General features: G+C 41.7%; 1 long non-coding RNA gene across 1 annotated transcript in view; it reads left to right on the top strand.

Moving 5' to 3' along the window:
• LOC141088868 (uncharacterized) overlaps positions 1 to 12,023 on the top strand; it is a 23,811-nt gene extending 11,788 nt beyond the window's left edge. The window contains exons 2-4 of the long non-coding RNA XR_012232085.1: positions 4,247 to 4,390; positions 5,020 to 5,130; positions 11,723 to 12,023. This is a non-coding gene — a long non-coding RNA (uncharacterized lncRNA). The remainder of the gene's footprint in view (positions 1 to 4,246; positions 4,391 to 5,019; positions 5,131 to 11,722) is intronic.
• Positions 12,024 to 26,320: the final 14,297 nt, after the last annotated feature.

Genomic DNA, 26,320 nt, shown 5'->3' on the forward strand with positions numbered 1-26,320 from the left:
TGTCTCAGAGATTTAACCTGTCAGTTTCCACTGTGAGGAACATAGTAAGGAAATGGAAGAACACAGGTACAGTTCTTGTTAAGCCCAGAAGTGGCAGGCCAAGAAAGGCAGAGAAGAAGAATGGTGAGAACAGTCAAGGACAATCCACAGACCACCTCCAAAGACCTGCAGCATCATCTTGCTGCAGATGGTGTCACTGTGCATCGGTCAACAATACAGTGCACTTTGCACAAGGAGAAGCTGTATGGGAGAGTGATGCGAAAGAAGCCGTTTCTGCAAGCACGCCACAAACAGAGTCGCCTGAGGTATGCAAAAGCACATTTGGACAAGCCAGTTACATTTTGGAAGAAGGTCCTGTGGACTGATGAAACAAAGATTGAGTTGTTTGGTCATACAAAAAGGCGTTATGCATGGAGGCTAAAAAACACAGCATTCCAAGAAAAACACTTGCTACCCACAGTAAAATTTGGTGGAGGTTCCATCATGCTTTGGGGCTGTGTGGCCAATGCTGGCACCGGGAATCTTGTTAAAGTTGAGGGTCGCATGGATTCAACTCAGTATCAGCAGATTCTTGACAATAATGTGCAAGAATCAGTGACGAAGTTGAAGTTACGCAGGGGATGGATATTTCAGCAAGACAATGATCCAAAACACCGCTCCAAATCTACTCAGGCATTCATGCAGAGGAACAATTACAATGTTCTGGAATGGCCATCCCAGTCCCCAGACCTGAATATCATTGAACATCTGTGGGATGATTTGAAGCGGGCTGTCCATGCTCGGCGACCATCTAACTTAGCTGGAATTGTTTTGTAAACAGGAATGGTCACAAATACCTTCATCCAGGATCCAGGAACTCATTAATAGCTACAGGAAGCGACTAGAGGCTGTTATTTTTGAAAAAGGAGGATCTACAAAATATTAATGTCACTTTTATGTTAAGGTGCCCATACTTTTGCACCGGTCAAAATTTGTTAAAATGCAGATTGCACATTTTCTGTTAGTACAATAAACCTCATTTGAATCCAGAAATATAACTGAGTCCATCAGTTATTAGATATATGAAACTGAAATAGCTGTTGCAAAAACCAAAATTGTTATAAAGAAAAAAGGCTATCATTAATAAGGGGTGCCCAAACTTTAGCATATGACTGTGTGTGTGTATATATATATATATATATATATATATATATATCTTTAACTTTAGCCCTTCTAGAGATCATTAAATCTTGAACTTGCTTAGCAGTAATTACCAGGGGTGCCCACACTTTTACATGCCACTGTATACGTTCATCGTCACATTTAATTTTCCACCCCCCTGAAGCTATTTACAAAAATGATGGATATATTTTACTATGTAGATTAGAGTCACAACCGAAATTCAGTTCCCATAATTATATTCGTTTGCTCATAGCGCCTGCTGGTTCCTCATGTGATGCAGGTAAGGGGTAAATATGTTTGTTTAACTGGGAGCAAGTGAGAGAAAAGTCAGTTGTCAGAAGTTTCCTCGCCCCTTCATTATCCATGTGTTATTTACCGATCTGTCTTCAGATTATGACTTAACAATAATGAAGCCGAGATCACATGTGTAAAATACCGCACTCATCAGATGCAGCATGTAAAGCAAGGGTGATCTAGGACTCCGCAGTCACACCAAGTGGTAGTGCACTACGCGTTTTTGGAAAAGTATTCCTCTAATTCCCGCCACACCTCTTCTCTGCAGAACTCGATGTAACCAATGAGACCCTATGTTTTTACTCTCTAATTGTTAGACACAATACATAAAGATACAAAATATACACTGGTAATTCGTGTTGATGAGTTCCAGGTATCATCCTCCAGGGGGCGCCACATCATTCCTAACAGAACCAACATTGTGTCCCTTCGTAGCATCAATCCAAAGCCAGCATTCCTGGAAAGATTTGTACCGTGCCTCTTCTATACCCGTGCTGCCATCTTTTCTTTTTAGCTATGATAATGTGATTCTTCCATTTCCTAATTGTCATCACATCAATAAAATAAACTCAGTGTGATATTTTTCATACTATCTTTATTTCCAAAATCTGGTACAAACACAAAAGATGTTCAATAATTCGGCTACATTATGCATTATTTTTTTTTAGCCAAAAATTAAAGCAAAAGAATAGTGCCATCTGCTGGATGAGATTGCGTGAAAAAAAAAAAATCCATCAGAGCCATAATAATGTGCAGGTTGTTGGTTGATGCCTTCCCTGGATGCAGCGCACAGCCAAGAGGTGATCTGAGAATTTATCATCACGCCAGACCAACTTCTGACTGTCTACAGCAACAGGACTCTGAATTTTAGAAACAGATAGATATATCTATACATGAACATGATATACTCACGTGTGAAGCATCGGCAGAAAAAGTAAGATACTCCAGAAGAGATGGTTATTACATTGACCAAAACCAGTCATATAGTACTCATATTCCCGTGCATAGGGTCGGTATTATAGTAGTTATATTCTTGTACATAGGGGCAGTATTATAGTAGTTATATTCTTGTACATAGGGGCAGCATTATAGTAATTATATTCTTGTACATAGGAGCAGTATTATAGTAGATATATTCTTGTACATACAGGGGAGTATTATAGTAGTTATATTCTTGTACATAGGGGCAGTATTATAGTAGTTATAGTCTTGTACATAGGGACAGTATTATAGTAGTTATATTCTTGTACATGGGGCAGTATTATAGTAGTTTTATTCTTGTACATAGGAGCAGGATAATAGTAGTTATATTCTTGTACATACGAGCAGTATTATAGTAGTTATATTCTTGTACATAGGCAGCATTATTTTAGTAGTTATATTCTTGTACATAGGGGCAGTATTATAGTAGTTATATTCTTGTACATAGGGGGCAGTATTATAGTAGTTATATTCATGTACATAGGGGCAGTATTATAGTAGTTATATTCTTGTACCTAGGGGGCAGTATTATAGTAGTTATATTCTTGTACATAGCAGCAGTATTATAGTAGTTATATTCTTGGACATAGGGGGCAGTATTATAGTAGTTATATTCATGTACATAGGGGCAGTATTATAGTAGTTATATTCTTGTACATAAGGGGCAGTATTATAGTAGTTATATTCTTGTACATAGGGGCAGTATTATAGTAGTTATATTCTTGTACATAGGCAGCATTATTTTAGTAGTTAAATTCTTGTACATAGGAGCAGCATTATAGTAGTTATAGTCTTGTACATAGGGACAGTATTATAGTAGTTATATTCTTGTACATAGGGGCAGTATTATAGTAGTTGTATTCTTGTACATAGGAGCAGGATAATAGTAGTTATATTCTTGGACATAGGAGCAGTATTATAGTAGTTATATTCATGTACATAGGGGCAGTATTATAGTAGTTATATTCTTGTACATAGGGGGCAGTATTATAGTAGTTATATTCTTGTACATAGAAGCAGTATTATAGTAGTTATATTCTTGGACATAGGGGGCAGTATTATAGTAGTTATATTCATGTACATAGGGGCAGTATTATAGTAGTTATATTCTTGTACATAGGGGCAGTATTATAGTAGTTATTATCATGTACATAGGGGGCAGTATTATAGTAGTTATATTCTTGTACATAGGAGCAGTATTATAGTAGTTATATTCTTGTACATAGGGGGCAGTATTATAGTAGTTATATTCTTGTACATAGGAACAGTATTATAGTAGTTATATTCTTGGACATAGGGGGCAGTATTATAGCGGTTATATTCTTGTACATAGGGGGCAGTATTATAGTTGTTATATTCTTGTACATAGGGGAAGTATTATAGTCATATTTTTATACATAGGAGATGGAACTTTACAAATTTGTGAAAAGAAACCAATTATGGAATTAATAAAATAGATTATATCATAAAGGCTGCAGTATATTGCGTAGTTTTCACACTATATTGGACTATGAAATGCTCAAGCCATGGTTTCCGGAGTGGAAGAGAGCGCTTTGGAGCGACACGATATTCCCGATGGCGAGTCTGTACTTGGGCTCAACGGGAGTGATCGTGTCATTCCAGGGCAAGGTCTCTCTTAAGAGGGAGTTGAAGGTCTTCAGGGGGAGGCTGGATCATATCGGTTAAACGCTGGTTCTGTCTTTGTGGTTTATTATATGCTGAGACATAAAGTCCCGTGAGGCCTTCAATTTGAATTCTAGAAAAAGAAAGAAAACAATCATTGTTATGGATATTTTTTCTCTCTTTTCAGCTCGACTCCAACCAAATGCTGCAGTGACATTTTGACGTCTAGTTTACCAGATGAGTGATTGGGACAAATTCTGTCTCGCGTTAGCCATGCTTTAATCTAATGGTCCAGTTGGCACTGCGGTGTGGATATGGGAAGGATGAGGAGGTATGCACAAACCACAAGGGTTTAGTTTGCTTACTGTCTTATTATTCAAATTCTTGCAAAATAAATTGAAATAAAGAACCATTTAATGGACGACCGGTCCGCTCTCCAGGCATTCCTCCTGAAACATTACAAATCGATAACCGTTTTCTATTTCTCATTATCAATGAGGTTTCTCCTTTCACTACTGATACTGTCAGCAATGGTTAGTTGTATTGTTTAAGAACTTACTCGTCTGACAAGGGGAATGGTAATATATAAAGAAGACTTGGCACTCAACTTGGTAAACTGTAGAAAAGTTTTAATGCAGTCCAAAACACAACGTTTCGGTCCCAGAATGGACCTTCATCAAAGTACTGCAATAAACATGTGTCAAGAAGAACCATTATATATATCACATCTCATGAAAGAAATTTCATGGAGAAGCATGAGATCAAATACAAGATAAAATCAACAATTTTGATGCATGCTTTATTGATTAACACAAGCATAAAGTGTAAAAAGTAAGGAGAGAGGTGGATTAGGATAGGGAAAGGACGAGGACGGGAACACCTACCCGACTGCTCAGTATTTATGGTGTCCAGTATGGGGAATGGTAACACTCAGTTGTCAATATTTTTATACATTTCCAGGAGGAATAACAGCGTATTGGTGCAACATCGAGTTCTAAGATAAGATATTTCAGCCTTGTTATTTCTTGGGAAATCCAAGTGACAAACACATGTCAGAAGAGCAGACATTAGGTAAGTATCACCATTGAGACAGAACCTACTGGTCTGCGTGAATAATATTTAATGCCCCATCTTATGGAATATAGACATTATTTCTTACTTGCATACAGATTGCATGGAGACTCTGCAATTGGCACTGCTTTCAAATTCTGAAAGAGGAAGCGAGCATGAATTCCCAAATTAGGAAATGTAAATACAATAAATAATCATTCCTGCCAGCTGTCTAGAAAAGTCCAGAAAAAGGGGGAGACATTCTGGACTCCCATAAAAGTTGGCAAGTGTCCAGGGCGCCCCTCACATGGCGGCGCTCCTTAAACGCTTCCCTTGTTTTGTCACTTGGCTGCCAAATAATCAGACTCAGACCTAAGATCTACACTCTACACCAACATTCCAGGTTAATCTAATGGGAAATGAAAGGGGAACCGGTTGCACTTTGGGTCACGCGTTTTTGCAAAACAGTCTATTGGTTGGTGGCTCCATGTCCTTCATTGAGCTCAAGACTCAATGGCTGCCCACACGCCCGTAACCACAATCCTATCTGACCCAACATCTTCCTCTCTAAGTTACACAGAGGCCCATTTACAAACACCGCCTGTTGCAGGGTGAGGTATGGCACTGCCACGTGTATTGTTTTGGGGCTTTTTTTGTAACGGCAAATGTGGTTTTATGCAGGAAATCAGTAACTATCTTTAGATTTATCGCACTGCACATGAAAGGAAAAAAAATATTTAATTCAATTATGGCTAAATGAATAAACTAATTATTTGTAGTGACACATTGAAATAAAGATTTGTAACATATTTTATCAGATTGTTGTTTTACTTAATATTAGGTTTGTTTTGGTGTGATTTATGGATGACTATGATGTGCATTATACTTTAAAGGAGGACTATAGGCTGTGCATTGTACTATGGGCTGCATTATGCTCTATGGAGGACTATGGGGAGTACATTCTAGTTTATGGATGGATATGGGCAGTAAATTATACTATATGAAGGATATATGGACTGTGTATTATGCTATTATGCAGATGAATTATGAAAATATGGATTATGGGCTGTGCAATATATTATTTGGAGGACTGTGATATGCATTATAATACAGTGGCATGTAAAAGTTTGGGCACCCCTGGTCAAAATTACTGTCACTTTGAATAGTTAAGCAAGTTGAAGATTAAGTTATCTCTAAAAGGGTTAAAGTTAAAGATGACACATTTTCTTTGTATTTTAGTAAACAAATATTTTTTTTTTCATCTCTTACGTGTTACAAATTTTAAAACTTTGGGTACCCTGCATGGTTAGTGCCTAGTACTGCCCCTTTTGCAAGTATCACAGCTTGTAAATGCTTCTTTGTAGCCAGACAAGAGACTTTCAAGTCTTGTCTGAGGGATTTTCATCCATTCTTCCTGTTCTGTGAGGTTCCTGGGTCGTCTTCCATCCTTTGCTATTTTGAGGTCTAACCACAGATTTTCAATGATGTTCAGATCAGGAGACTGTGAGAGCCGTTGTAAAACCTTCAGTTTGCACCTTTTGAGGTCGTCTATTGTGGATTGTGACGTGTGTTTAGGGTCATTGTCTATTTGTAGAAGCCATCCTCTTCCTCTTTTCATCTTCAGCTTTTTACAGATTGTGTTATGTTTGCATCAAGAATTTGTTGAAATTTTATTGAATCCATTCTTCCCTCTACCCTTAAAACTTTCCCCGTGCCATTTGGCTGCAACACAACCCCAAAGCATGATTGATCCACCCCAATGCTTAATGGTTGGAGAGATGGTCTTTTCTTGAAATTCTGTGCCATTTTTTTTCTCCACACATACCTTTTGATTATTGTGGACAGAGTTCTATTTTAACCTCATCAGTCCACAGGATTTGTTTCCAAAATGCAACAGGCTTGTTTAAATGTTCTTTTGCATACTTCTGATGCTAAATTTTATGGTGAGGATGCAAGAGAAATTTTCTTCTGATGACTCTTCCATGAAGGTCATATTTGTGCAGGTGTCTCTGAACAGTAGAACAATGTATCACAACTCCAGAGTCTGCTAAATCTTTCTGAAGGGCTTTTGCCATCAAGTGGGATTCTGATTTGCCTCTATCAATTCTACAAGCAGCTCTCCATGAAACTTTGCTTGGTTTTCCATACCTTATCTTGACCTCTACTGTTCCTGGTAACTGCCATTTGTTAATTCTATTTCAAACTGAGGAAAGGACAAATTGAAAGCTTTGTGGGCCTCCTTCACCTTCATTTTCAGAGTGCTAGGCAGCTTCGTATAAGAACCCACGGCTGCTGCTTTTTGTCACGAGGTTAGAGGAGGCTGGGTTTTTATAAAGCTTGGAAATTTGCATCACCTGGGCTTTCCTAACAATGATGGAAAGTAAGCCTTAATCCTAACAGGCTAATTAAGGTCTGAAACCTTGGTCAAAGTTATCTTAGTATACAAATCTCCAATGGTGGCCATGCTTTTTTGCATTGGCCCATTTTCCATTTTGTAACTTTTAGAATTAAAAAAATTACAATTTTTTTCCCCTAAAATTCTGAGGAAATGTGTTATCTTTAACTTTGGCCCTTTTAGAGATCATTTCATCTTCAACTTGCTTAACTGTTCAAAATAACAGTAATTTACATGCCACCGTAAATGGAGGACTATGGGACGTGCACTATACTTCTGCTATGGGGCCCCATGATCTTTATGTACGTCCCTGGTGAGTATAATGGTTTAAGCTTTTTTTTTCTATATGCTAAAGGGAACCTGTCAGCAGTTTTGGTTGATATAAGATACTGCGACTGCCTTTCAGGGCTGATATACAGCATTCTATAGTGCTGTAGATGAGCCCCCGATCCGACCTGAAAGATAAGAAAAATAGGTTTTATTATACTCGCCTGCGGGGCGGTCCGGTCCGATGGGTGTCGCAGGTCTGGGTCCGGCGCCTCCCATATTCTTGCGATGCCGTCTTTCTGTTGCTTCATGGCTCCCTGGCATCGCGCTCCTGCGCAGGTGTACTCTTCTGCCCTGTTGAGGGCAGAGCAAAGTCCTGCAGTGCACAGGCGCCGGGAAAGGTCAGAGAGGCCCAGCGCCTGCGCACTGCAGGAATTTGCTCTGGGCAGATAAGTGCGCCTGCACAGAAAAGTGATGCCGGGGAGTGATGAAGCAAGCAGGAAGGTGGCATCACAAGAAGATGGGAGGCGCCGGACCCGGACCTGCGACACCCATCGGACCGGCCCGCAGGTGTGTATAATAAAACTTATTTTTCTTATCTTCCAGGTTGGATCGGGGGCTTATCTACAGCATTCTAGAATGCTGTATATCAGCCCTGAAAGGCGGTGGCCACATCTTATATCGGCCAGAACAGGTGACAGGTTACCTTTAAAGAACGAGGACATATACCAGGATGAGGGACCTATATACAAGGATGGAGGATATAGAAATATTTCACGATGGGAGCACTGGTTATAGCTAATAGAGAGTGTTACACAGTACAGAGCCTCATGTATAAATACGCTATACAAGCTCTTAAAGAGGACTGGCAATATCATAGGCCACCCAGACTGTCCCCTTGCTTTCCAAGCCTTCTTGAGTTCTTAGTTTTACATTGTTAATATATATTGTCTTTTTTAGCTTGCAGAGATTACTGTTACTGACAGCGCTGTATTAATACTCTCCTAGAATCTGATTAAAAATCTGTCAACTATTCCCCCAACTATCGCATAATACCATTTATAGCACTATTATGGGTAAGAATAGTCTTTGGGACTTGCATCCTGTGTACCCACTATTGTTCTGTACCTTCCTCTTGCAGACGTTCCGCTGACAGTCCTTTTCGCCGTCTCTGTGCAGAACTCTTTCCGTTCTTCGTCCTTACACAGTGATGAGGGCTCTTCTGTGCCACATTCTTAGTTGATCATTAAAACATAAGAGCTAGAGAAGTTATTTCACAAGACTGAAATCGTGCCTCGTCCGCTCGCTGGAAGACTTTTTGGAAAACTACAGATTTGATGAACTTGCAAGAGATCAGCTAACGGATCCCAACTGCAGCTGAACCGGTCACAACAGCTGCTTTTGGGATTCCGTTGTTCAATCTCTCACTTCTATTAGTGAATTGAATTACAAGAGAAAGTCCAAAGGGTCCTGCAAAATAGAGCAGAAAGATCAGTCAACAGGGCTCCAATATAATATCATGTACCGATTACAGTATCTACAGCTGCACCTAGGAACATGGTCAATATATCTATTACATGTATTTTCCAAAATTATAAAAACATGGCTACTTCTAAAAACAACACCACAGTTGATTATTAGGTTTCTCCATTATTAAAGCTCAATTTTCTTTTGATAAATTATAGTCGTTATATTCTTGTACATAGGAGCAGTATTATAGTAGTTATATTCTTGTACATAGGGGCAGTATTATAGTAGTTATATTCTTGTACATAGAGCCAGTATTATAGTAGTTATATTTTTGTACATAGAGGCAGTATTATAGTAGTTATATTCTTATACATAGGGGGCAGTATTATAGTAGTTATATTCTTGTACATAGAGGCAGTATTATAGTAGTTATATTCTTGTACATAGGGGCAGTATTATAGTAGTTATATTCTTGTACATAGAGGCAGTATTATAATAGTTATATTCTTGTACATAAGGGCAGTATTATAGTAGTTATATTCTTGTATATAGGGGCAGTATTATAGTAGTTATAGTCTTGTACATAGGAGCAGTATTATAGTAGTTATATTCTTGTACATAGGAGCAGTATTATAGTAGTTATAGTCTTGTACATAGGAGCAGTATTATAGTAGTTATATTCTTGTACATAGGAGCAGTATTATAGTAGTTATATTCTTGTACATAGGGGGCAGTATTATAGTAGTTATATTCTTGTACATAGGAGCAGTATTATAGTAGTTATATTCTTGTATATAGGGGCAGTATTATAGTAGTTATAGTCTTGTACATAGGAGCAGTATTATAGTAGTTATACTCTTGTACATAGGAGCAGTATTATAGTAGTTATAGTCTTGTACTTAGGAGCAGTATTATAGTAGTTATATTCTTGTATATAGGGGCTGTATTATAGTAGTTATAGTCTTGTACATAGGGGCAGTATTATAGTAGTTATATTCTTGTATATAGGGGCAGTATTATAGTAGTTATAGTCTTGTACATAGGAGCAGTATTATAGTAGTTATACTCTTGTACATAGGAGCAGTATTATAGTAGTTATAGTCTTGTACATAGGAGCAGTATTATAGTAGTTATATTCTTGTATATAGGGGCAGTATTATAGTAGTTATATTCTTGTACATAGGGGGCAGTATTATAGTAGTTATATTCTTGTACATAGGAGCAGCAATGATCTAATTAGTTGCTATAGACAACAGCTTCTCTTTGTAAAAGAAATGGCAGGAAAACTTCTCAGACCATAAGTGATAATTGTACACGGCCCTCCTGCTAATTGCCTCTCAGAGGCGGCATCTGTTCATGGTGGCGCTAAGGCCATTAGGGAACAATAGGGTTAATATTGGAGGTTGAGCGACCTCCATACTCTTCTTGGATCCTTATTTGTAAGAGCTTCTAATGGGTTCAGTGAAGTGGTTAATAATGCAGAACAAAACCGTCATAAAAGGGGGAAATCGGACACCATCAACTGGTATAATGAGCGAGGTAAAGTGCCCGTCCCGCGTTCTCAGCTTTGTTTCTCACCTGTGGGGTGAAATTACATACAACAGGACATAGCCGGTCCCCCTAAAAAGCTCAGTATTCCTCTTCAGTCCAGTTTATTAAGGATTGTGTCCTGCACTTTCTGAGTGACATCCAGTATGGTCACCATCAAACATCCCTACGTTGGTATTACCAAGTATTACAAATTAGGGCCCTGCCATTGCCCATATATATAATCCTATGGAAACCTAATAAAAATATGGAGAAAACCAAAACTGAGGCAAAAGGGAATGTGTCATCAGAAAATGTTCAGTCCTAACATTAGACTCCTGCTTCCTGTTGGACACACGGATATTTGTCGCATTAGTCAGTAGCATTTGTTTGCATAGAAGCTTTTTCTGAAGCCCCCGTTACACTTAGCGATGCAGTAGCGATCCCGACTATACGACCCGGTCAGGATCGCTGGTGCATCGCTAAGTGGTCGCTAGTGAGCTGCCACACAGGCAGATCTCACCAGCGACATAGCAGCGGTCGGCGGTCGTTACTTTCCTTTCACACGCCGCGATCCTGACGTCCTCCCACCCGCGTCCAAACGTCGCTCGTCGTCGCCAGCAGGAAGCGCCCGACGAGAAATGGACCCGGCCAATCTCGCGCGATCAGCGACAGACAGCGGTGGAGCCAGTCGGAGGTAAGTATCACACATAGCGATAGCAATATCGCTGCTCCGTCACAAAATCGGTGAATCGGTGACGCTTTAGCAATATTGCTAGCGATATCGCTATGTGTAAAACCCCCTTTAGAATGCTTAAATCTTGGCAAAGTTACATTGTGCAGGGAGGGGAGGAGGTGAGCTGTGACCATCACCTGTGAACGGTGATCCTGTGTTATCTGATATGTACTATACATCTATGCTATCTGATTTTTTTTATATTTTATCATCAACAGGAGGAGGAGGAGGTGAGCTGTGACATCACCTATTGTGAATGGTGGATCCTGTGTTATCTACTGTATATAGAGGTGTTATCAGTCATTGTACAGAAGGGGGGAGGAAGAGAGCTGTGACATCACTTATTGTGAATGGCCTGTGATGATAATGAGATTGCTGAAAAGTCATCTGTACAGAACTGAAAGGATGAGTCCAGTATAATCAGTCTACTATATTTCACTAGACCAGTGTGAAATTGGCAAGATTTCCTTTTTCTTTTACATAGAGCTATGGAAAAATTGAAATATAGATGATCAAGAAGTAAGAAAAAATAATTTAAAATAAAAATGTGATTTAAACAAAAAGTTATTTTTTGTTGACACATTTACCTTAATGGGAAAATTTATTGAACTGTTCACAGAGTTACTAGTCTATAACCGCACCGCAGATACTTCATATAGTATAATTATAACAAATTATAACAAAGCACCCATAGTAAAAAGGATTCAAGCAAGTGACATATTCTGTTCTTGGATAAAGTTCACTAAAAATTAATTCTATTCCTGTTATGGACTAGAAGACGTGAGACCCAGCAGTGCAGACATTGCAGTTCTCTGTGCCTGTTGCCACCACTAGAGGGCGCTTGTTGCGCACAATGTTGTATACATGCAGTGAGACCCTCTGACGCTCTTACACCTCACAGATCAGCGGCGTCTGGAGGCCAATTATCTTTTACTCTATTGAAATTAATTCTCCTTTCTACAGAGATTGTTCAGCCAACATTTCCTTTATGGCTTTAAGGAAGGTTACAGCGCCTGTTACAGCTGGGGTTGTCATTGGATGGAGTCCCCCATATACCCGTCACTTGCCGTAAAGATGTAAATGTTAAACCTGGTGTAAATTCTGAATCGGCATAGTTTTTCTTTTGTTCTGGGGGTATGGCCCCCTCTTCCCTGCAAATGAATCTAGTATTATTATCCAAGTGGGCGTAGTCTTATTTGTGGGAGTTTTATTGCGAAATACACCCAGTTGGCCAAAAAAAATAAGACTAGATTTGCTAACAGGAAAGAGAGGGCAAATCTCAGGAAAGGAACAAAATAAAAATATTGCCAGATTCAGGAGAACAGCGGCGTTTACAGCAGGTAAAAAAAATGCACGTATTTCTGGCAAGTGACGAGTCCCCTTTAAATGCCTAAATATTGCTTTGCCTTTGTCTCCATCTAAGCCGGTGAATGATCCCTTTATCTGCTATACCACTTCCCATTGCTGGGTATTAGATCACAGGAGGAACCTGCGTTCAGATATCTGCACATTTCTATATGAGATTGATTTACAGGTGAGATTGTGTATATATGACACGTAGCGCAAAAAGGAGGAACGCCCCAACTTCCTTTTTCCCAGCATACAGTTACTAGTCACTTACCGTATAGACGAGTCTACAGGTATCTGGACACTTCATGTACTATAATAGTGGAAAAGTGGTGAGAGTGGGGGTTGGGTCGCGTGTCCATGTCAGGCCACCACTTCATACGTGGATGTCGTGGGTTATGCATACAAGCTTTGTGGTTTACTTCATTGAGCCTGTATATATGGCAGTATTATTACGTTTAGGTGTAGAGCTGTGTTTTAATCAGTATATGGTAGTATTATCTGGACACTATATGACGGTTTTATGTGATCATCGCACAGGACACAACAAGCTTCATGGCTGTACCACTGTATGGCAGGATAATTACCGCTGTAAGTTCACAGCAGTGTTGTTTAGAAATTATGGTTCATTTTGAGTGCACTGTATGGCGGTATTATTTGGGAAATCTACAGCAGTATAGTGGTATTATATACGGTATATAGAGATATATATATATTTATTTTTTTTTATCCCATCCCAATGAGCTGCTCAATATGTCACTAAGGGACCTTCTCAGTCCTGATCCTGCCCAGTGTAAGGCAGAGGTACGAGTTCTGCGGTTTATCGCTCAGCCACATCACATGGCTGGAGGCTTGTGTTCTGTAGACAACATCCCGGGGTATATGGAGGAGACATGTGAGCAGGACAAGATGGCGTATGTAAACGGCAATGATGAGTACTGCAAATAAACCGAGGTGTTGTCACCCAGTGCCCAGACCACAAATTCACTTCTGTGACAGCCCCTAATGTGTCACCGAATCCCCCGGATTGTTGACCAAAGTCCCTTATCAGTCACGCAGATTCATGTATTCTCTATTAGATATGATAGTCATTAAAAGGCCCATTGAAAAGTCAAGAAGAAGACAACACAACGGCCTCGATGTTCACACTTGGGATCGATGCCTTTTCCAAACCTCTTCACCCCGACAAATTCTTTCAGAATTCTTGAGATGAAAGTTTAACTAAGACGTACTGAAGTGTTCAACCAGAACGTTTCATTAACCCTCCCTGTTCCAACAAATCATTTCATTAAAATTGCTCTGTATTCCTATTGTGATCCTTTTTCCATAGAGGAAATAACAGGATTTGAGAACATTTTGCATTGCAGATATATATCAATATAAATTAGAAAAAATATAGCTGATTTTTTTAAGAAACCGTTCCGCACCTGCCCATGGGTTACATCTGGAGTCCTAAGTGAGATGACTGAGGCTAAGTTGCAGTACCACACACAACCTGTGGCCCGGTGTGTCGCTGTTTTTAGCAATCCTGGACTATCCCTTTAAATTCAACTAAAATCTGGGAGAAAGACTTACTGCCCTGGAATGAATATTGACCAGCTTCCATGACACCTCTGTGTCCTAAGCTCAGTGCCTGTTTAGTCTCAGTTTTGCTGCTCATCATAACAATGGACTTTTGCTGTAGTAAAAAAAAAAAGCAAAACAATTTGATAGTTACAGTGTATAGAAAAATAAAGCAGCACTTTTAAAAAATGAGGTTGCAAAGCCTCCCTGGCACATTCCAAACCATCCAGATAAAAAAAAGCTAAATTGTAGACCGTACACCAAAAGATAGACGGCATGATCCGACCGCTGATTGGTTTGAAAGCAGACCAAACTAAATGATGCTCACTGAGCGATCTCTACTAGATTTATACCGGATCACTGCTCCGTGCACGCAGGCCGCCATTGTTCTCGGCAGTCCGAGTCTCCTGATTACATCAGACGATGCACCACTGAGAATGAGGATATTTTATGCTGCAGAAAAGATCATTTCACCCAATGAGCAAGCGTTTCACTCATTCATTGTGTGATCAGCCGCCTGTTTACACGGGAAGATAATCCGGAAAGAGCGATTTAACAGCACTCATTCACGATTATTTTCAGTGTAAATGCCCCTTATGACTGGTTTTAATTAGTACTGGATCCTACTGGCCCTTTAAATTTGTTCTCCTTGGCTCAGGAGAGGTTTGTATGATAAAATGGTTAAGGTCTCAGCAAAGAAAGGTCGCCTTGTTGTGGCTGGTGGACACATGAATTGGCCAATTTGTGAGCTAAATACATTCATTTTATAAATGTTTTCTATATAGCACTTATATAATGCGAGATAGATATTAGTGATGAGCATGCTCGGGTGCTAAACTGAGTGTCTTCGGTGTGTTTGAAAAATATGTTCGAGTCCCTGCGCCTAACAAACGGGCAATCCATGCATGTGTTGTGTCTGTTGAACAGCCAGGAGACCTGCAGGAGCCGAAGACACTCGGGTAACACCTCGCTCATAACTAATAGATATAAGTTACAGGCATAATACATGGGCTGAGAATCTTTGGAACAATTGCTCCCCATTATTGCTCAGTATAAAGGTGTCCAGAGGTACAATAATAAATCATATTTCATTACTGACAGGTGGAACCTTCTCTAGTGTAAACCACATGGGGGATTTGCTGCCAACAGTAATGGAAAATATATGGAATTAACCATTTTTCAAATGATTATTTGTTCCCAAACCACCAGATCAACAAATGTGCTCAATATGGGAAATTTGTGTTAAAATCTTACAGCTCATCTGTCTATCTATCTATCTCCTATATATAATCCATCTCTCTCTCTCTCTATCTATCTATCTATCTATCTATCTATCTATCTATCTATCTATCTATCTATCTATCTACCTCCTATATATAATCCATCTCTCTATATCTATTATGTACCTATTATCTATCTATCTATCTATTATCTACTTAATATCTATCTCCTATATATAATCCATCTCTCTCTCTCTCTATCTATCTATCTATCTATCTATCTATCTATCTATCTATCTATCTATCTATCTATCTACCTCCTATATATAATCCATCTCTCTATATCTATTATGTACCTATTATCTATCTATCTATTTATTATCTACTTAATATCTATCTCCTATATATTATCTATTATATATAATCTATCTATCTATCTATCTCCTTTATTATTTATATTATCTATCTATGGATGGAGAGTACGCCATTGATAATGGTGTCGTCCTTATTATTGGAGTTCTGCCTCTGGTTTTTGGTTATATTGTATCTGGAAGTTCTCAGCGTTCATTTTGCCGCCACCGCAGGAGTCTGCATTTAGTTTTCCGGACAGATTGATAGTTAGATCTGATACATGGCTACATAGATACATAGGGGAGAGAGGACAGATTTGTAGATTCTGTGGTCGGTATATTGATGATGTGTTTCTTCGATGTGATTTTTCCATTCAGAACAGTTGGTTAATCAGTTCCCTTTTTGCTGTCGGTATTTTCAGTTTCCCTCCTGGTAATACAGGCCTGCCCTCAGCGGTAGTTTTGAGAAGTACCCGGCATGAAGCATTGTTCGCCTGCCACACCCCTGTAACCTGCCTGCTTCCTTCTGCCCGCACATGGCACTGCCAGCCATGATGATTCCTTTTTTAAACTGAATCCTGGGCACCGGATAACTTCAGAGTGAAAACACCTGGGTTTTCGGGAGCGTTCGCTCGTGACAATGCCGTGGGATTGTCCTCGGGTTTCACCTTACATGATCTTCCCACACAAAGCAAAACACCTCTCTGCAATTAACCTGGCTTATGGGGGGAGGAGAGGGGGCCGCAAAGACCCGGCCACCTTCTATAGAGTTCCCACAGGCTGCAGTATCCCACCCATCCATCTGTCTATCCATCCAACCAAAGGTCCTACGGAATAATCACTGCCACATCCTATTCCTGTACCCCAGCGCTGTATAGTAGAGCCTCTCCACAAAGGGTTAATAGTGATGGGTCTGCACCTGCCCTTTACTGCAGCTTTCACTAGTAGATAAGACTCTGTCCCACCTGCTCACCTCCTGCCCCATTGTCTGCACATCTCAGGTGCCACCTTTCTGTGCACAGGGCATTGCAACCCAGGCCTGGCCTGGCACCAACATATGGCATGCTGGAACTTGTGGTTCTATAATCATTGAACAGTTCTAATTATTTTGCATGTAGCACAAGGTGGGCAGTTATTTTGCAGGGTAAAGACTAATCCCCGTCGCACATTTTTGGGGCAGTTTTGCTGCGTTTTTACCCCCATTGACCCCTGATATTGGCATGTAGTACCCTATGTGCAATGTTTGCACGTTGTACACTACAATGGATTCTGACACTAGTTTATGATCCTGGCCTAAAGATGACGAAACACAGCAATCCATTACTAAACTGATCTGCCAATAACGGGCAGGTAAAGTCCGCGTTATTCTGCAGCGATTACAACGCTGCACATGGCCGGGCGTGGAAGGGTTAAATGCATTGTGCAATAAATAAAGGAAAAAAACGATAATCTGTACTCACCCGTCCGGGTCTCCGTCTGATACCTGTTGGGACGCATTGTGCCTATATATTGCCTGTCGCCCACACCCCTCCTCCCACCCCTCCTGCCCTCTACAAATTTATCATCGTCCAATCACGCTCTCGTCTACTTCCCCTTTTACTCTGTGGTGACAAAAAAAAAATCACTTTTTCTTTTAAAGGCAGGAAAGTTGGAATGACTTGTAGAAGTGGGTGAGGACGCTGCACACTGGCGGTATAATGGCGGAATTACAATCCCCGTGCCGGTGTCGCATCAGTGATGCAGTGTACCTCACTGTCCCCAAAGAGAACCCCCCAACTGTCACAGGACTACAACCCCCAGCATGGCCTCACATCAAGAGGGGATCTGTAGTTTTACAACAAAGCACCAACAGTGTGGCCTCTAAGAGTGACCATGAATGATGCTAACAGTGTCCCTATAAGCAGTGCCAGCGAAAAGTGTCTCCGTGCCAATCAGTGTCCCAATAAACAGTGTCAAAAAGAGAGTGCCCCCATAATCGGAGTTGACTAGCGATGTCTCCATAAGCCGTGTGAGGTAGAGTGTGGCCTCGTACACATTGCCAGGCAGAGAATGTCTCCATAAACAGTGCCAGTTAGAGAGTGCCCCATACACAGAACAAGACAGTATCCCCATAAGAAGTGACAGAGTGTCCCAATGAGTGCTGGCTAGAGTGCCTCCATAACAGTGCCACAAAATGTGCCAGCTATAGAGTGTTCCCACTTCTCAGTCCTCCATATAGTATAATACAATCCCATAGTCCTCTATATAGTATAATACAATCCCCATAGTCCTCCATATAGTATAATACACTCCTCATAGCCCTTCATAATATACTACTAATAATAAATTTTATTTCTATAGCTCTGACATATTCCGCAGCACTTTTCATTTCAGAGGGGATTTGTACAAACTATAGACATTACAGCATAACAATGATCACATAGATCATAACAGATACCAAGAGGAATGAGGGCCCTGCTCGCAAGCTTACAGTCTATGAGGAAAGAGGGAGACACGAAAGGTGGGTGGTAACAGTTGCCCTGATTGTATGGACCAGCCATAATGTTAAGTGTGTAACAGTACAGACACAGAGGGCTAATGGATGCATAAAGCATGTGGGAACATGATGCGGGGAACCTGGTTATGGTAAAACTTTTGGCTCTGCCACCCAGGGATAGATTAGGTTAATGTGCTGAGGCGATAGGCCAGTCTGAATAAATGAGTTTTCAGGGCACGCTTAAAATTGTGGGGATTGGGGACTAATTGTTTTGACCTGGGAAGTGCATTCCAAAGAATTGGCACAGCACGTGTAAAGTCTTGGAGACGGGAGTGGGAGGTTCTGATTATTGAGGATGCTAACCTCAGGTCATCAGCAGAACGGAGGGCGCGGGTAGGGTGGTATACTGAAACAAGGGAGGAGATGTAGGGTGGTGCTGAGCCATGGAGGGCTTTGTGGGTGAGGGTAATAAGTTTATACTGAATTCTGGAGTGGATGGGTAGCCAGTGTAATGACTGGCACAAGGTAGAGGCATCGGTGTAACGATTGGTGAGGAATATGATCCTGGCTGCAGCATTCAAGACAGATTGGAGAGGGGAGAGTTTGGTAAGAGGGAGACCGATTAGAAGGGAGTTACAATAGTCGAGACGAGAATGAATAAGAGAAACAGTAAGAAAAGGTCGAATTCTAGAAATGTTTTTGAGGTGCAGATAACAAGAGCGAGCCAGTGATCGAATGTGGGGGGCAAAGGAAAGCTCGGAGTCAAGTATGACCCCAAGACAGCGGGCCTGTTGCTGGGGAGTAATAGTGGAACCACACACAGAAATGGCAATGTCGGGTATAGGTACATTAGTAGAGGGAGGAAACACAAGGAGTTCAGTCTTTGACAGGTTCAGTTTCAGATATAGTGAGGACATGATGTTAGACACAACGTTTAGACAATCGCCGGTGTTTTCTAGAAAGGCTGGCGTGATGTCAGGAGAAGAAGCGTATAATTGGGTGTCATCAGCATAGAGATGGTACTGGAAACCAAATCTACTGATTGTTTGACCAATAGGGGCAGTGTACAAGGAGAAGAGGAGGGGGCCTAGAACGATCCTTGGGGGACCCCAACAGTAAGGGGAAGGTGAGAGGAGGAGGAACCGGCAAAAGATACAGTAAAGGAGCGGTCAGAGAGATAGGAGGAGAACCAGGAGAGAACGGTGTCCTTGAGGCCGATGGAACGGAGCATAGTGAGGAGGAGTGTATGTTAAAATACACTCAGTCCTCCGTACAGTATAATACAGAGCCCCAACTTATGGTGGCAGCAAAAATCAGCCAGAAAATGCCCCTATAAACAGTGCCAGATAGATGGTGTCCTTATATTTAGTGCCAGAGTTGGCATATAAGCAGCTTTGGCTAGAGTGTCTCCATAAACAGTACCAGATAGAAGGTGTCCCCACAATCAGTGGCAGACGGTGAGTGTTCCCATAACAAGTGTTAGCCAGTGTCCAGACCCCGCATGCAGAACCAGTTAGCTGCTGCCCTTTTAACTAGTGCCAGACTGTTGCCCCATAAGCGGTGCCATTTGGAAGGTGCCTCCTAGAACAAAGCAACCGACAGAGAACGTCCATAGTAATGTGAATAGGAGGTTGTGGTCCTGTAGTGGGTCAGACACTGGAGCCCCCTTATACAGGCTGTGTTCACATCTGCACTGGAGATGGGAGCGTCAATCACCGATTCTGTCAGTGTGCTGCACCATTTTGTTCAAAAATTGACAGATGCCCTGATGGAAACTGACGGACCCCGTTAATAACGTGACGAATCCGACACTGACGTAACGTTTGTTGTTCTGCACTTCAGTCAGAACAATAGAATTAAGAAACGCTGACAGGAGCCTGACTGCACGATGGCCGGATGTGCGATAACGCATAACTCTGCGTTGTAGCTGCATACATAAAACGGGGGGGAGATTTATTTATTCTTTTAATCAGGATTATTTCCAAGGCTGTTTCTTATGTTGTTTTATATTAATCGGAGCAATTCAAATGATTTACAAGTGTCACATAACGCCACTTATTAAAGAAAATCTGTGAATCTATATCCCAAAAGTGGAGGAAAGTTTTTGACACAAGGATGACTTACTAGAATTACTTCATTAAAGGATTGCCTCATTATATTCTAGTTATCTATTCTGATCTAATACACTTACAGCATTTACATTAATTTCTCCATAACCGGAGATGATGACGTGAATCGGCCAATCATAACTTGGGAATATTATGTAAGTGAAAGTCACCACCTAGTGGTGGACATTGTCATTACAAGGTGACTCGGATCACACACTTCACAGACTCTCGGCTCTTCCCTCCAACCTCCAGCTATTGCAAAACTACAGCTCCTAAGCATGCTGGGTGTTGTAGTTTTCCATCCCTCTGGTGGAGACTGCTGCTGGAGTGCAATTATTCGTAAGCACCCCTGTATCTGATGAAGGCTATCGCGTCGCAGGCCGCCTGTTGGACTTTAGACCAAAGTGTGGAGCACAGATACCATCAAACTGTCACAGATATTTCCGTTTTGCTATCTTGGCGGTAACTGTGCCAAACGATCACAGCGGAGAATGGGGCTGTAGTAAAGGGACGTGTTGTGCAATAATATATCCAACAACTATCGCACCCCCCAGAAACCTCACACATCTAGACACCCGCACACTCTCTGACTCTATGCTACCACTGTCCTCCATATCTTCACTCCACGACACAGACGCTGCCACTAGTTTCTACAATGACACTCTTGCATCAGCCATCGACTTGGTCGCCCCTATCATGCATAGCAGAGTGCTACGAATCAATAGACAACCCTGGCACAATAACATCACTAAAAAGCTCCGGCAAGTATCCAGGGTTGCAGAGCGGCGTTGGAAGAAAGCTCACTCACGAGACGACTTCACTGGACTCAAAGAAGCAACACTCACATTCAAATCAGCTCTCACCTCTGCTGAACAGGCCTACTTCACAACCCTCATATCTACACTATCCTAAAACCCCAAACAGTTACTGAACACGCTAACCTCCCTCCTCCGCCCACCACTGCCCCCTCCGACTTCCCTCATGTCTGCCAAGGACTTTGCCCACACTTCAAAAATAAGAGCGACCAAACAGTCTTTATTGTTCGACCACCACAATCACTTTGTATGCCAGACCAATGCCCTTAACCCCCTAACGTCCCTCTCCAAAATTAATAAAGGAGAGCTTGCTCATCTTCTCTCCAAATCACATCTCACCACTTGTGCACTTGACCCCATCCCACCTCCTCCCCAGCCTCACCACTACACTAATCCCATCTCTAACCCACCTCTTCAACCTATCACTAACGTCCGGTACCTTCCCTTCTGCTTTCAAACATGCCACAATCACACCTATCCGCAAAAAGCCAACCCTCGACCCGAGCGCTATCTTCCCATATCTTTGCTCCCATTCGCTTCTAAACTCCTTGAGCTGCACGTCCACACTGATCTTTCCTCTCACTTTGCATCTATCTCGCTCTACGACAACCTACAATCTGGTTTCCGTCCCCATCACTCCACTAAGACAGCCCTGACCAAAATTACTAACGACTTACTGGCAAAGCTAACAGACAATACTCTATACTCCTCGTTCTAGACCTGTCCTCTGCTTTCGACACAGTTGACCACTGCCTCCTACTACAGATCCTCTCCCTTTGGCATCAAAGACCTCGCCCTGTCCTGGATCTCCTCATACCTTTCCAACTGCACATTCAGCGTCTCCCACTCCCACACCACCTCCTCATCCCACCCTCTCTCTGTTGGAGTTCCCAAAGGCTCTGTTTAAAGATCCCTACTCTTCTCAATCTATACACTTGACCTGGGGCAATTCATAAAGTCCCATGGATTCCACTACCACCTTTATGCTGATGACACTGAGATCTACCTCTCTGGCCCAGACGTCACCTCTCTGCTGTCCAGAATCCCAGAGTGTCTATTAGCCATATCCTCCTTCTCCTCTCGCTTCCTCAAGCTCAATGTGCCCAAATCTGAACAAATTATTTCTTCCATCTCACATATCTTCTCTACCTGATCTATCTATCACAATAAATGACATCACGCTTTCCCCTGTACCAGAAATATGCTCACTCGGAGTAACCCTTGACTCTGCCCTGTCCTTCAAACCGCACATCCAAGCTCTTGCCATCTCCTGTCGCCTCCAGCTCAAAAATATTTCCAGAATCTGTTCTTTCCTCAACCCTCAATCTATTAAAATGCTTGTGCATGCCCTCATCATCTCCCGCCTCGACTACTGCAACATCCTTTTCTGTGGTCTCCCTGCTAACAATCTTGCCCCTCTCCAGTCCAGCCTTAACTCTGCTTCCCTCACGTAATCTCCGGTCATCCAAAGACCTCCTTCTCTCCTCCACACTTATTCGCTCCTCACCTAATCGCCTCCAAGATTTCTCCCCAATATCCCCCATCCTCTGGAATTATGTGCCCCAACACATCCAGTTATCCGCATTTGGATCCTTCAGACGGAACCTGAAAACCCACCTCTTCAGGAAAGCTTACTGCCTGCAATGACCATGCGGCCACCTCCCCACCACCGGCCCTGCCACCTCAACACTATCGGAGATGCTGCAACCACCCAACCTACTGTCTCCTTCCCCACCATCCTGTAGAATGTAAGCCCGCAATGGCAGGGTCCTCTCTCCTCTGTACCAGTCTGTCATTGTTAGTTTGTGTACTGTAAGTGATATTTGTATTTTGATGTAGTCCCTTCTCATGTACAGCACCATGGAATCAATGGCGCTATATAAATACATAATAATAATATAGTAACCACTTATAGGGGCTGTAATGGCCGCCATATTGGTCGTCTCCCGACTTTCCTAAAACCCAAACTATCCTATTAACTTGCAAGTTTGTGAGATTTTCCCAGACACCTCCACTCCTGAGCACCTGTCTCATAGTCTTTGTGACTATTTAATTACCTCCAAGGCGATGAATAATAATCAGGAGGTGGAGGTGAGCGGGCGCAGGCTACAATTACACCCGCACTCGTCTATAGAAGAAAACAACAGCAGCCTGTGCAGGATGGTGGTGGCCACTCTGGGAGAGAAGATGTCCCCAAGCAGGTGACATGTCTGATTTTTGGTGTATTGTTCGGGGTGGGCGGATACATCACAGATGTTCCCTGTAACCGACACTCTCATTATGCTCATTCCCAGGAAAACAAAGCAGGATTTTCTTAACTACTTCCTTGCCATATCTGGCTCTTATGGTACTGATGGTTAGCCCCTTTAATGAGGACCTGTCGCTTCCTATAAATGTTATTTTTTATCCTGGTGTAAACGCCACTGTTCTCCTGAGTCCGGCGCTGTTTTCCATTTTTTTCTGCGCCTCTCCATTCCTGAGATATGGCCTGTTTTTCCTTGTATATAAATTTTGTCTTGTTGACCAAGTGGGTGTGGGCCCCTAGAACTCGCCCACAGAGAAATTTTGATGGACACCCTCTTGGCTAAAAAGACTAGATTTATATAAAAAAAGAAAGGGGCCATATCTCAGGAATAGAGAATCACAGGAGCAAAAGAAAAACACCGCCGGACTTAGGAGAACAGCGGCATTTACACCAAGGAAAAATTAGATATTTATGACAAGTGAAATTCACTCTAAAATCATAAATTCATGGTAAATATTCATCCTCTAAAGACTGTGTCCAGCCATTTTTAAGTTCTATTTCCTTGTTGGAGACCTGGATGACAACTAATACGGCCACCATTAGCTGTATGTAGAAGAAGGAGGCCATGTTTTTTTTTAATCTTCAGTATGTGTGTGACTCTACATCCATTTGTTTGTGGAGCCGTGTTGTTGTTGTTGTAGGTTATATCCTATATTTGTTTATATTTTACCCTTGGAATCAGGGAATTATAGGATGACCACCGGATTACTAGTGATTGCCACTAAACCGGGAATCAAAGATGGTGAAATCTGCAGAGTAGGTCACTAAACCGTGATCTGAGATGATCACTGGACTTAAATATGTCACAAGAGACAACCATAGATCATCACTAGATCACCCGGGATGGCAAATCAACCACTATGAATGCTTAGTCTTTGGTTTGGTAAGATCAAAACTTTTTACCATTTGTTCTCCAGAGATCTTCAAGGACATAATGATCAGTAAATCAGTAGGTCATCAGGGTGATTCTGGAAACGCGTTGGTCGTATGGATTTCTTATCAATTTGCTTTACCTACTTTAAACATTTTGTAATAAAACATTGAAGAAATTTTAATATAAATTTGTTGAGCGAGACCTTTTTTCTTTGGATTTACAAGAAGCTCCAGGACAGTATCTATGGTGAGCTGGATATTTTTCACCTTCACAAATCCCATCTCCTGATATGGCCAAGGACCATCAGTGTTGATCACCAAACCAGGAGTGATCACCAGGAATGACCACTGGATCTTTAGGGATTGTGAATAAACAGAAATGATAATCACTGGCCTTTCAATAAATTAATGGACTTGAAGATCTCGCGTCATGGCACTGTCCTTCTGGGAAGATCACCCAACTAGCTGATCACCGGTAGTGGCCACTAGATCTCTAGGGGTGGTGAATAAAACATCAGTTTAAATTATTTTTAATGAATCACTGGGTCATCACGGATGATCTTGTAAGATGGACTGATATATCTAAAGGGAATTTGTAGTTATATTCCGTGCTGCCGCTGAGACAAATTCCAGGCGAATGCTGTGCAATTGCAGTGGTTTTATTCAACGCGTTTCAGGGGTCTCATGCCCCCTTCATCAGGAAATACCACACCTGGACTGGCAGGGATGTCCACCAAAACTGGATCAACCATGATGGCAACTTTATCACAATGGAAAATAAACTATGAAGGGGTTGTAGCAGTGGATCTCCGGGCACTTTAACCTGCGCCAATGGGCAACACATATCAAAATGTCTCTCGAAGTAGCGTAATGGGGCACAATTGTCTCTTTATTATGGCACCACCCAGTTTCACATTCATCGAACGCTGTAATATATTGGGGTTCGTACTGTAGGATCCAAACATTTGGCCAAAACTGAGATCCTGTTTCGTTATACATTTACTCTTGCTATAAAAGTCATAAAATGACGACTTGCTGATCCACCACATACTTAATTACAATGATAATGATAACATGGATTTTGTCAGTGCCGCTCCATCTGCCCCGTAATCATCGCTTCACCAGCGTCTACCCTGTCAGCAGGAATGAAGATTGATGATCCTGTGGTCATGGCATGGGCAACTCCTCTTGACAAATGAGATGATAATATCGTAGAACCCAAGATGTCAAAGACTTAGGTACTTTCCACATCTTAACGGTCCCATTCCTTATATAGTGGGAAACCAATCCGGTGTGTGGAACAATTATGGTTGCGGCCAGGCGTGGAGAGATCCCGACACCTGGCAGACACCTGTCCTCTTGCCGCTGGTGCCACAACTGCCCTCAACTTCATCAACCCAGATCTTAGAAGGCCATATTTATTAACCCTTTCACACCAACTTGTTTAAAATGTCCCTTGCTATTTTCACACCTTTCTTTCCTAATTCTGATGTTCTGTACCATAGAAGCGTCAGATCCCTGGCATGCCAGACTCCATCAGCAACAGACGGACCTCACTGACTACAATGTCATGGTGTCCTCACAAAATACTACGGCATGTTGCGCTATTTTGTCTGGGATCCATGACAAAGACTCAATCACAGAGACCTCAGTAATTAAATAATACAATTCTGACTATCGGCAGCTTCCTCCCGTTGGGACATTAGGCCTTGTTCTCACGATGAGTTTTTATTCCTGCGATTTTTGAAGAAGGCAGTAA

The sequence above is a fragment of the Dendrobates tinctorius genome, unplaced genomic scaffold (assembly GCF_039654945.1).
Source record: "Dendrobates tinctorius isolate UK_male_01 unplaced genomic scaffold, ASM3965494v1 ptg000041l, whole genome shotgun sequence".
Taxonomy (NCBI): Eukaryota; Metazoa; Chordata; class Amphibia; order Anura; family Dendrobatidae; genus Dendrobates; species Dendrobates tinctorius.